The sequence below is a fragment of the Phocoena sinus genome, chromosome 4 (assembly GCF_008692025.1).
Source record: "Phocoena sinus isolate mPhoSin1 chromosome 4, mPhoSin1.pri, whole genome shotgun sequence".
Taxonomy (NCBI): Eukaryota; Metazoa; Chordata; class Mammalia; order Artiodactyla; family Phocoenidae; genus Phocoena; species Phocoena sinus.
In genome coordinates this window covers 73846616-73859219 of record NC_045766.1, presented here as the reverse complement: position 1 = coordinate 73859219, position 12604 = coordinate 73846616, and the positions used below count along the sequence as shown (strand labels likewise).

The 12604-nt window shown below is 37.5% G+C and overlaps 1 protein-coding gene across 6 annotated transcripts in view; it reads right to left on the bottom strand.

The window, feature by feature from the left end:
* Positions 1-12604, bottom strand: part of ZNF148 (zinc finger protein 148) — a 131199-nt gene that overhangs the window by 100071 nt on the left and 18524 nt on the right. The gene's annotated exons all lie outside the window — the stretch shown is intronic.

Genomic DNA, 12604 nt, shown 5'->3' with positions numbered 1-12604 from the left:
TTTTCTTCCTGCAACTGGGATATGTTTTCCTGGTATATGAAATGGAGGTAATGAGGACTGAAAGCTGAAATTTTATTAGAAACAAAGAATAGGCCAAATATAACTTTTATTCAGAAATAAAAAAGCATTTTATATAATAGCCTAAACACATTTTTAGGGCTCAATAAATACCCTGCAAATAAATAAGGTATAAATATAACAGCAGGAAAATTAAAGAGACTCTAAATCTTCAGAAAATAACCAAGTATATTAATTCTAACCTGTGTTTACACAATTTTATCAAGGGATTACAAACATTACAGCATTTCTGATAATTCAGCATTTTCTAGTCCTTAGCCAGTCAGTAGCTTTGTTGCTAAACTAGTTATGAACAAAAAATCTATTTAAAATAATTTATTTCTACTAAGCTCTTAATTGCCTGCCTCAAAGTTTTGTTTCCAAGCATTCAAAAGAGCATATATGCCATTCCTCTCAATTACTTAAAACTACTTTTAAATATATTTTTTCTACAGTGTTAGTACCAAAAAGATAATAAAAGCCATAAAACTATATTATTGTGGTAGACACAAAAACAGTTGAAGTAAAATAAAACTGTATCTGCACTACACTGCTATCACCATTCTACATTATTTACTGTATTCAACTTTCAGAATTTCTAACACAGTTCACAGGAATAGAGTAAAGTTGAACAGAAATGGTAAAGTCTATATATGGGAAATAAAAATGTCTTTAGACTTAGCAACTTTGGTATTACATTATGAGTCTTTTAAAGTTGACTGGATTTATCTAGTCCACAATCAAAACATTATTACTTACGTCATCACATAATAATGGTAACATATACAGCTGGACAAACGTTTTTGAAACGTTAATATTCTGCTGAAAACATTTTCACAAAAAGCCTACTCACCTTGCATCACTTTTTATTGAAAGCTCTAAATTAAGGCTGTCACACATCAAAGACTATAACTAGGTATGTTAAAAGAGAAGGAAACAAAAATAGTGAAGAAGGAAAAAGCAGCATGCCTCACTCCCACATATACACATCCCCCAAATGTGCAAAATAATATAACCTGAAAGTCCAAATCTATAAACAGAAATTTTGGAATGTCTTTCCCATCACAACCTTTCCTCTACCATGGAAACCCACAATTCCCCCTAACTCACCTGCCACATAGTCTCTGTCTCTGGAAACCTAATTCATTTAGCATCATCTACCAATTTCACTTATCCTTCCAAGTCTCTGTCCCTCCTTCTCCTCTACCACCCCTCTCCACCAAAAATGGGGAAAAGAAAAGAATCTACCAGGCTGGAAACTAAGACCCTGTAAGTACAAAAAGAAAGGTATAAAGTTACTTGGGCAACCACCCAATGATCAGCTAAGATCTTCCTCTTTCCCTGCCCCACTTCCCCTACTTTAGGAGTAACTGAATATTCCTGCTTAGCAATTCCTCTAATTTAAGATTTTGCTGGCTAATTATTCCCTGATTATAATCACTTGTGCAGGGGCTTCCCTGGTGGCACAGTGGTTAAGAATCCGCCTGCCAATGCAGGGGACACAGGTTCGAGCCCTGGTCCGGGAAGATCCCACATGCCGCGGAGAAACTAAGCTCGTGTGCCACAACCACTGAGCCTGCGCTCTAGAGCCTGCAAGCCACAACTACTGAAGCCCATGCACCTAGAGCCCGTGCTCTGCAACAAGACAAGCAACCACAATGAGAAGCCCACACACCGCAACAAAGAGTAGCCCCTGCTCACCGCAACTAGAGAAAGCCCACGCACAACAACGAAGACCCAACGCAGCCAAAAATAAGTAAATAAAATAAATTTATTTAAAAATAATAATAATAACCACTTGTGCAGGTATAATAATCAAATTAAGACAAAATACATATTAAGGAAAAAAATAAATGAAATATTTTTCAGGGACCGTTAGCTACTACCTGTCCATTATTTAGTTCTGATAGACTGGCAGGATTTCAATGTATTTACCAGCAGGTGGTCTGATCAATTATTCAGGCCAACATTTTTGTCATTAACTGAATCAACATTTTTGATCAACTGATATGTATATGCAACACTACCTAAGATTCCTAAGACATGCATAAAATATCATGGTCTCTGCCCAAAGGAGTTCATAATCTAGCAAGAATGGAAAACACAAGAAATAATGTTAGTTTTGATAATATAATGTGTTAAGCGCTATAACTGAAGTTTAAGCAATTTATCATAGGAAAATCAAAGCAGGGATCAATTAATTCTCCCTCTGTTACCTTTCCAAAAGAAAAGGAAGAAGTGACCTTTATGTTGGCTCCACATTTAAGAATAAAATGAATACCACATGCTTTGGACTTTGCTCAGTAGTGTTCCTAGGTCTTTGCAGATATTAACTAACTTAATACAAAAAACAAACTTATGAGGTTGGTGCTAATATTATTCACATTTCACAGAAGAAAAAACTGAAGGGTTAAGTAACTCACCAAAGGTTATAAAATTAGTAAGTGGCAGAACCAAAGTCTTTATAATGGTTTAGCAGGCTCTCCACAATCTACTGTGCTATCACCTCCTCCTCCTCATCACTACCATGGCTTTAAGAATCTGAGAGGAAAAATGCTTCAAGTCCTTTAGCGTCTTTTAACTAGATCATATTTGAAAGTAATTACATAAGTTCTACTTTTACATTAGTTTTACTTTTGTGATTTAATAATGCTTTCTGAACAATGTTTTTTTTTTTTTAAAAAAAGACAAAGGTAAAGGAAAAAAGTTTGTTCCAGGCAAGAGATTTCTATGAATATGTTTAGAATTTCTACACAGTAACAAAGTAGACATATGTGTTCTTTTAATTTACACTACCTGCTGTGACAATTAAAGTTGTTAGAACTCACAGTGTACTTTTCATGACCAGATCTATCCTAAGGAGGAATGAAAGCTCCAAAAATTCAAACCACCCACCCCAGAAACTCCCCTAACCAGGTCTTTCTAGAACAATTTTCCATTTCTACCTTCACCAAAAATTAAGCCAAAATCTTAAAAAATTTCACAACCAATATAGTTAACCCACTCGGTTAAGAAAGAAAATCCTACAAAGGGGTAATCAAATAAATTCTTTAAAATGCTGGCCGTGGGCTTCCCTGGTGGCACAGTGGTTGGGAGTCTGCCTGCTGGTGCGGGGGACGTGGGTTCGATCCCTGGTCCGGGGGTATCCCACATGCCGCTGATCGACTGAGCCTGTGCACCACAGCTGCTGAGCCTGCGCTCTGGAGCCGCAAGCCGCGGCTGCTAGGCCCACATGCCACAACTAATGAAGCCCGCACACCTACAGCCCGTGCTCTGTGGCAAGGGAGGACATCGCGATCGGGGGCCTGTGGGCCGCAGTGAAGAGTGGCCCCTGCTCGCCGTAACTAGAGAAAGCCCACGTGCAGCAGCAAAGACCCAACGCAGCCAAAGATAAACAGATAAAATAAATTTTAAAAGTTTTTTAAAAACCCTTCACCATTAAAAAAAAAAAAAAATTGGCCAAAGTGAGTAAAATAAAGGCACCAACTGAAAATGTTTACCTGCCCTTGGCCTTTTCAAATCACCTAACCAGTAAACATGTGTCAAATAAGAAACCAACTCCCCACCCACGTTAGAAAACACAACAGTATAAGCATTTTTAGAAAATCCTTAGACTATAAACCACTAAAGAGACAAACCTAACCTTTAAATCCAAGCCACCTGTTGAGGAAAGATACCTTCCAAAAGCTAACCTTATCACAGAGGGGATGATAAACTATCAAGCAACTATGTAATCCTTCCCCAAATTCACCAATAGAAATTAGTTTTTAAGAATAGTAAATCACTAAACTCAAGGAAAAGCTGCTTTATTTTTACATGAATTTTTACTTGAATACATACCAATTTTGTAAATAATCATAAAATATTTTGCACTATGATGATCAAGATCACTCAGGTCAATTTTCAAATGATCTCCTCAAAAACATTACAAGCATGCTCTGATAAAAGTACTTCACAGTTTACAAAGTGCTTTCAAGTGTCACATTTCACGGGACACGCCCTACACACACAATTACCTAGGCAGGTATTAGTGTTTGCCACCATTCTATAGATGATGAAACTGAGGTTCCAGAGGTTAAGTACCCATGGTTACACAACACCTGTCATGGCAAAGACTTCAACCAGATCCTCTGCCTCCAAATAAATGTCTACTTTAACATAGCACAACCGGAAAGGTCATTCCCAAGTTAAAATATTGATACATTTAATGTTACTCTTAACAATATTCTAAGAATCAAAAATAAATAAATACACATCTTTGAAGTAAGGATAAGATCAATGAACATAAACTTTGAAATTAAAATGCTATCTACAGTAAGTTACCATGTAAATAAACAAAAAATTAAATTCATCTGATTTTCATAACACAAAAATTATCCTACTGTAATAATAAGGAAACCCTAGAAAAGATTATAGGAATACCCATTTGAAAAGTAAAGTTTAACTATTTAAATTTTATTTTTAAGTGTCAATTCTTCATGAATAAAAACGTTAATATATTATTAAAAACCAAAAACAATAAGAGGGAACTGGAATTATTACTTCTAATATGAAATATAATTACTCTCATTTAAAAACATGTAAATGGTCCATTAAAAAGCTCATTTTCTGACAATTTTATCTTATTCAATACTAGAATCAGTCATTCTTATCTCCTCTAAAACACATGCCCAGAATCACATAAGGCACTAGACACAATGTAGAGGTGTGTCCACACATAAAAGAAATGATTTTTAATCTGATTAGAAATCTAAGATTTGCCATCAGAGTCAATCTGAGAGTACCTCAAGAAGTGGCTGCAAAGAAGTCCAGTGATTTCTCTGTAACTGCAGTAACTATATTAGTTTGAACAATTCATGTAATATGTGAGATTTTTTAAAAATAGTAGTAGGTGGGACTTCCCTGGCAGTCCAGTGGTTAAGACTCTGTGCTTCCACTGCAGGGGGGCACAGTTCGATCCCTGGTCAGGGAACTAAGATCCTGCATGCTGCATGGGGCAGCCAAATAAACAGTAGTAGTTGATTTAACAAGTTAACTCATCATTTAGAAGCACTAGCTTCTACTAATGTAGAATAGACATTTTCTTATTTGGGCCCAATTTACTCTCAATTAGAAAACTAGGGAATGTAAAAAGCAGGACATTTTATCTTTCCTTTTCAACCTATGAATTAGAAACATATTAAACTGGCTGCATAATACAAGATTTTCCATATTTGTTTTGAAAAATATTTACTAATATTAAAATACTATTACATATTACTGGAATTATTAAATACCTTAAATACAAATTATCCATAAAATAAACACATCTTTGAAGAAAATACCAGAATTCACAATTTCATTTTAATTAACTATACTACAAAATTCTGTTTACGTGACAGATGCCTAGTAAATTGCATGCATCTATTCCCTGGCACCCTCTTGAACTGGTTATGACTGACTTTCCAAAACCTTCCTAGGGGTCCAATACTGTGGGTTATAATTGAAGCAAACATTGTGCTTAAAAGTTCACAAAGCACATGGCCATAAACCATTATTTTCAAAGCTGAAACAACCCGCTGGGTAGAGATGACGCAGGTTCACAAAAAGTAAGGAATCTGAACTTCCAGCCTAGGTGAGATGGCATAGCTCTCTTTTTCCCTGCCCCTCTTCACTAAACACCATGTTAAACTAGGGGAATAACACCAGAGACAATTGAAAGAAAACTATGAAAACTGATAAGCAGGCAGCTAACCAGTTTGGGACTCCAAGACTAGAAACAGAAAAGCAGCAGAGTGTTTTATGTCCCCAGACCCAACAGAAGAAGGCAACCCAGACTGGCATTTCCTAAGGTAGGCCAGACAGTCACACTCCTCCCCCAAACTAAACAGGCGTCCCTCTACAATATCAAGCAAGGGAGATCAACTGGAAGCCCAGTCAACAACAAAGACCAGAAAGGGGAAGCAACTCTTCCATCGCCACATGACCTGAAACTCCTGTTTCCCACCTAGAAATACTGAGGCAAGTGGGCAGAACTCAGGGACCCAGCCAGTGCAAGCATCTCAGTTTGTGCCAAGACTCTCCCTCTCACCCAGAGACATGGGGACAGGGAAGAATTGGGGGTTTGAGGTGGGTACCAGGAGGAGGATCCTACCACAATCCTCTCCCATTTAGAGACACCCAAAAGCCTGATAGGAGGCCATGTCTTCTATTCTCTCAGGCAGCATCAGTAAGGACCAGTGGGAGCCCCAGGAGGATCAGATAAACCAAGCCAACCACAAAGGCTCTGAAAATTAAACTGCCATTAGAACCAAAGTCATAAAAGTGGGCCAAGACCTATACACTAAACCTAAACAGGGTGACCGCATGCTAAAATAAAAAATGTAAATAGGGACCAGAGCCTCCTAACGTAATATATAACACAGAAAATGACACAAGAAAATCCTAACATTGAGTGATAATCAACCAAGGCCAATACAGAGATGAGTCAGATGTTGGAATTATTTGAAAAGGATTTTTTTTTTTGCGGCATGCAGGCCTCTCACTGTTGTGGCCTCTCCCGCTGTGGAGCACAGGCTCCGGATGCGTAAGCTCAGCGGCCATGGCTCACGGGCCCAGCTGCTCCGCGGCATGTGCGATCTTCCCAGACCGGGGCACAAACCCGTGTCCCCTTTATTGGCAGGCGGATTCTCAACCACTGCGCCACGAGGGAAGCCCTGAAAAGGATTTTAAAGCACCATAATAAACTGTCTCAACAAGTAATTATAAGTTCTCCTGAAACACGTGAAAAAAATGGAAAATCTCAGCAAAGAAACAGAAGTTATAAAAAAGAAGCAAAAGAAAATTACAGAACTAAAAAATACTATAACATGAAACTTTAAAACTTGCTGGATAGGCTCAATACAACCATGGAGATAACAGGGAAGAGAATCACTGAATTTGAGACAGAAAAATAGAATTAATCTAATGTGAAAAACAGAGAGAAAAAAGACTGAAAAAAAATCTAACAGAGTCTTAGGAACCTGTGGGCCAATAACAGAAGATCCAACATTCTTATCACTGGAGTCCCAGAAACAGAGGAGAAATAAAGAGGGGCTGAAACAGTATTTGAAGAAAAGATGGCAAAAACCTTCTCATATGTGACAAATACAAACTTACAGATCCAAAAAACTAAACAAACCCAAAACAGGATAAACCCAAAGAAATTTACACCAGGACACATCATAATTAAATGTTCAAAAATTAAAAACAAAGAAAAAACTTTGAAGGCAGCCAGACAAAAATTACCTATAATGGAACAACAACTGAAATGACACCAGATTTCTCATCTCAACCAAAGAGGCCAAAAAAAGTGGCAGAATATTTTCTGAATGCTAGAAAAAAAAAAAAAAAGAACTGCCAACCAAGAATTCTATACCCAGTGAAACTATTCTTCAGGAATGTCTTGGTCTATTCAGGCTGCCATAACAAAACACCACAAAATGGATGGCTTACAAACAATAGAAATTTACTTCTCACAGTTCTGGGGGCTGGAAGTCCAAGATTAGGGTGCCAACATGGTCAGGCGAAGGCCCTCTTCCAGACTGCAGACTTTTGTCTGTATTCTTACATGGCAGAAAAGGGGCAAAAGAGCTCCCTCTTTTGTAACAACACTAATCCCATTCATGAGGGCTCTCCCCCATGACCTAACAACCTCCTAAAGGACGCAACTCCCAATACCGCCATATTGGGCATTAGGATTTCAACATTTACATTTTAGGAGAATTCATTCAGACCACAGCAAGGAACAAAGGAGAAATTTTTTAAAGCGTTCTCAAAAGAAGAAAAACTAAAAGACTATGTCACTAGCAACCCTACCCATAAAGACTGGCTGAAGAAAATTTTCCAAACAAGAAAAAGAATAGAGGGGCTTCCCTAGTGGTGCAGTGGTTGAGAGTCTGCATGCCAATACAGGGGACACAGGTTCAAGCCCTGATCCGGGAAAATCCCACATGCCATGGAGCAACTAAGCCCGTGCACTGCAACTACTGAGCCCATGCGCCTAGAGCCCATACTCCACAGCAAGAGGAGCTGCCACAATGAGAAGCCCACACACTGCAAAAAAGAGTAGCCCTGCTCGCCGCAACTAGGGAAAGCCCGCGCGCAGCAATGAAGCTCAACACAGCCAAAAATAAATAAATAAGTAATTTTAAACATAAACAAATGTGTAAAAAAAGAAAAAGAATAGAAATACAAGTATACACAACAAGATATCTTTTCCATCATTAGTTTTCTAGATCATACTCACTGACAGAAACAAAAATTATACTACTACTGATACTTAAAACAATTATATTTAAAAGTCAAGAAGGTAAAAAGGTAAAAGAGAAGTAAAGTTTCCACACTTCAGTTGAATAGTAAAATATTGATACCAGGAGACTGTTATAAGTCATATATACGTTAGGTAATAACTACAACAACCACTACGAAAACTATACCAAGACAGACTCAAAAACATTATAAATAAACCTTTTACAAATTATGAAAGATAGAATCCTAAAATATGTTCTAGTAATCTGCAGGAAGGCAAGAAAAGAGAAACAAAAAAATGAAAACCAGAGAAAATAAAACAAAAAACAAATAATAAAATGGCGATTTAAGTGCTAATATTTATCGATAATTACCTTAAATGCAGATGGTCTAAACAGACGAATCAAGAAAGACTGGCAGAGTAGATTTTTGAAATGCCCCACTATATGCTGCTAACAAGAAATTCAGTAACGTACATCAAAAGTAAAAGAATGGAAAAGCTATGACAACTCTTTTTTTTTCAGCAGAGAAACTGTATTAACACAACCAACCAACAAGGTCAGCTTGATATATATAGAATACACCACCCAACGAAAGCAGAATACATATTTCTTTTCAAGCACCCATGGAATATTCATGAAGACAGATTATATCCTGGGCCATAAAACAAGCCTCAACAAATCTAAAACAACTGAAATAATACAAGAGATACATTATCTGACAATAAAGGACTGAAACTAGAAATCAGTAACAAAGACAACAGGAAAATTTGTGAACACAAAACAGTAAAGAACACTTTTTAAAAGTCCATGGGTCAAAGAGGAAATCTCAAAGAAAAAATTTAAATATATACATAAAAATGAATGAAAATAAAAACACAGCATGTCAAAATATGTGGGATGCAGCTAAACCAGTAGTTAGAAGGAAATTCATAGCACTAAATGCTTACATTAGAAAAGAGGAGGGGCTTCCCTGGTGGTCGAGTGGTAAAGAATCTGCCTTCCAGTGCAGGGGACGTGGGTTCGATCACTGGTTGGGGAACTAAAGATCCCATACCACAGGGCAACTAAAACCTGCTCACCACAACTACTGAGCCAAACTACAGAGGCCACGCGCCCTGGAGCCCGCACGCCACAACTACAGGGTCCACGTGCCCTGGAGTCCACACACCACAACTAGAGAGAGAAAACCCACACGCCACAACTTGAGAGAACCTGCGCCGCAACGAAAGATCCCACGCACCTCAACAAAGACCTCGTTTGCCACAACTAAAACCCGATGCAGCCAAAAAAAAAAAAAAGAAAATAAACAAAAATCTTAAAAAAAAGAAAAGAGGAAAGATCTCAAATCAATAACCTAATTACTTACCACAAGAAACTTTAAAAAAAAAGCAAACTATAAACCCAAAGCAAGCAGTAAAACAGAAACAATGAAGAGCAGAAATCAATGAAATTAAAAATAGGAAAACAGAGAAAATCAATGAAGCAAAAATTTTAAAAGCCTCTAACATGACAAATAAAAATAAAAAGAGAGAAGACACAAATCACCAATATCAAGATTTTAATAGGGATATCACTAAGATTGCACAGCACTTAAAAAGATAATAAGGGAATACTACAAAAAAATTTATACTTTTAAATTGGACATTTAGAAGAAATGGACCAATTTATCAAAATCACATTACTAAAACTAAACCAAAATGAAACCAATAATCTGAATAGTTCTATAACCATGAACTGGTTATAGAATAAATGAACTGGTCTATGAAATGAATTCTTAGTTGACAAAGGGGCAAAAATAATTCAATGGAGGAAAGATAGCCTGTTCAACAAACAGTGTTGGAACAACTGGACATCCATATGCCAAAAAAAGAGTCTAGACCTAAACCTCACAACCACATACAAAATTATCTCAAAATGGATGATGAATGTAAACATATAACTATAGAGTTTTTAGAATAAAAAAGAAGAGATCCTTCAAGACCTAAAGAAAAGGGTTCTTGGGCTTGGCACCAAACACATGTTCCATAAAAGAAAATAAACCAAACTTTATCAAAATAAAAAACATGTGCCCTATGAAAAGATGCTCATTATCACTAATGATTAGAGAAAAGCAAATCAAAACTACAATGAGGTACCACCTCACGCTAGTCAGAATGGCCATCATTTAAAACTCTAGAAATAATAAATGCTGGAGAGGGTGTGGAGAAATGGGAACCCTCTTACACTGTTAGTGGGAATGTAAATTGGTGCAGCCATTATAGAAAACAGTATGAAGTTTGCTCAAAAAATTAAAAATAGTTGCCATATGATCCAGCAATCCCACCCCAGGGCATATAACCAGACAGAACTATAATTTGGGGCTTCCCTGGTGGTGCAGTGGTTAAGAATCCACCTGCCAATGCAGGGGACATGGGTTCGAGCCCTGGTCCGGGAAGATCCCACATGCTGCAGAGCAACTAAGCCTGTGTGCCACAACTACTGAGCCTGCACTCCAGAGCCCACGAGCCACAACTCCTGAAGCCTGGACGCCTAGAGCCCATGCTCTGCAACAAAAGAAGCCACTGCAATGAGAAGCCCGCACACCACAACGAAGAGTAGCCCCTGCTCACTGCAACTAGAGAAAGCCCACACACAGCAACAAAGACCCAATGCAGTCAAAAATAAATAATTAAAATAAATAAATTTAAAAACTATAATGTGAAAAGATTACATGCACCCCATGTTCATAGCAGCACTATTTACAAGAGCCAAGACATGGAAGCAACCTAAATGTCCATCGATAGATGAATGGATAAAGAAGATGTGATATATACACACAATGGAATACTACTCAGCCATAAAAAGAATGAAATAATGCCATTTACAGCAACATGGATGGACCCAGAGATTATCATACTAAGTGAAGTAAGTCAAAAAGAGAAAGACAAATATCATATGATATCACTTATATGTGGAATCTAAAATATTGAATACAACACAAATGAACATATCTACTAAACAGAAACAGCCCCACAGACATAAAAAACAGACTTGTGGTTGCCAAGGGGGAGTGAAAATGGGGAAGGGATGGACTGGGAGCTTGGGATTAGCAGATGCAAACTAGTATATATAGGATGGATAAACAACAAGGTCCTACTGTCTAGCACAGGGAACTATATTCAATAACCTGTGATAAACCATAATGGAAAAGAATATGAAAAAGTATATATATATATATATATATATATATATATATGTGTGTGTGTGTATAATTGGGTCACTCTGCTATACAGCAGAAATTAACACAACACTTAAATCAACTATACTTCAATAAAATATTTTTTTAAAATGTGCCCTGTGAAAGACCTTTTTAAGAAGATGTAGCTTATCATAGCTATAGGCTGAGAGAAAATGTCTGCAAACCATATATCTGACAAAGGTCTTGTATTTAAAATATATGAAGAACTCTCAAATCTCAAAAGTTAAAAAAAAAATTCTGATTAAAAAATGAGCAAAAGACACGTACAGACAACAAATAAGTACACACAAAGACGTTTAACATCATTAGAGAATGCAAATTAAAACTACAGTAAGATATCACTATACACCTATCAAAACGGCTAAAATAAATAGCAATAATAACAAATGCTGGCAAGGATGCAGAAAATCTCTTACATTGCTGATGGGAATGTAATATGATACACCACACTGAAAAACAGTTTAGAAATTTCTTATAAAACTAAACATGGGGGCTTCCCTGGTGGCGCAGTGGTTGGGCGTCCACCTGCCAATGCAGGGGACACGGGTTCAAGCCCTGGTCTGGGAAGATCCCACATGTTGCAGAGCAACTAAGCCCGTGAGCCACAACTACTGAGCCTGCGCTCCAGAGCCCATGAGCCACAACTCCTGAAGCCCACGCACCTGAAGCCCGTGCTCCGCAACAAGAGAAGCCACCACAATGAAAGGCCCACACACCACAACGAAGAGCAGCCCCCACTCGCCGCAACTAGAGAAAGCCTGCACGCAGCAACAAGAACCCAACGCAGCCAAAAATAAATAAATAAAATTTAAAAAAAAAAACATGGCCTCCCATTCAACCCAGGAAGCTCACTCTTGGGCATTTATCTCACAGAACTTATACATAAAATCCTGTACATGAATGTTCATAACCACTTTATTATTAATAGCAAAATACTGAATATACCAAAAGTCCTTCAACAGCTGAATGGTTAAACAAAGTATGTATTAATATACCATTATAAACCATTCTTGAAATGGAAAATATGTCACCAGGGGAC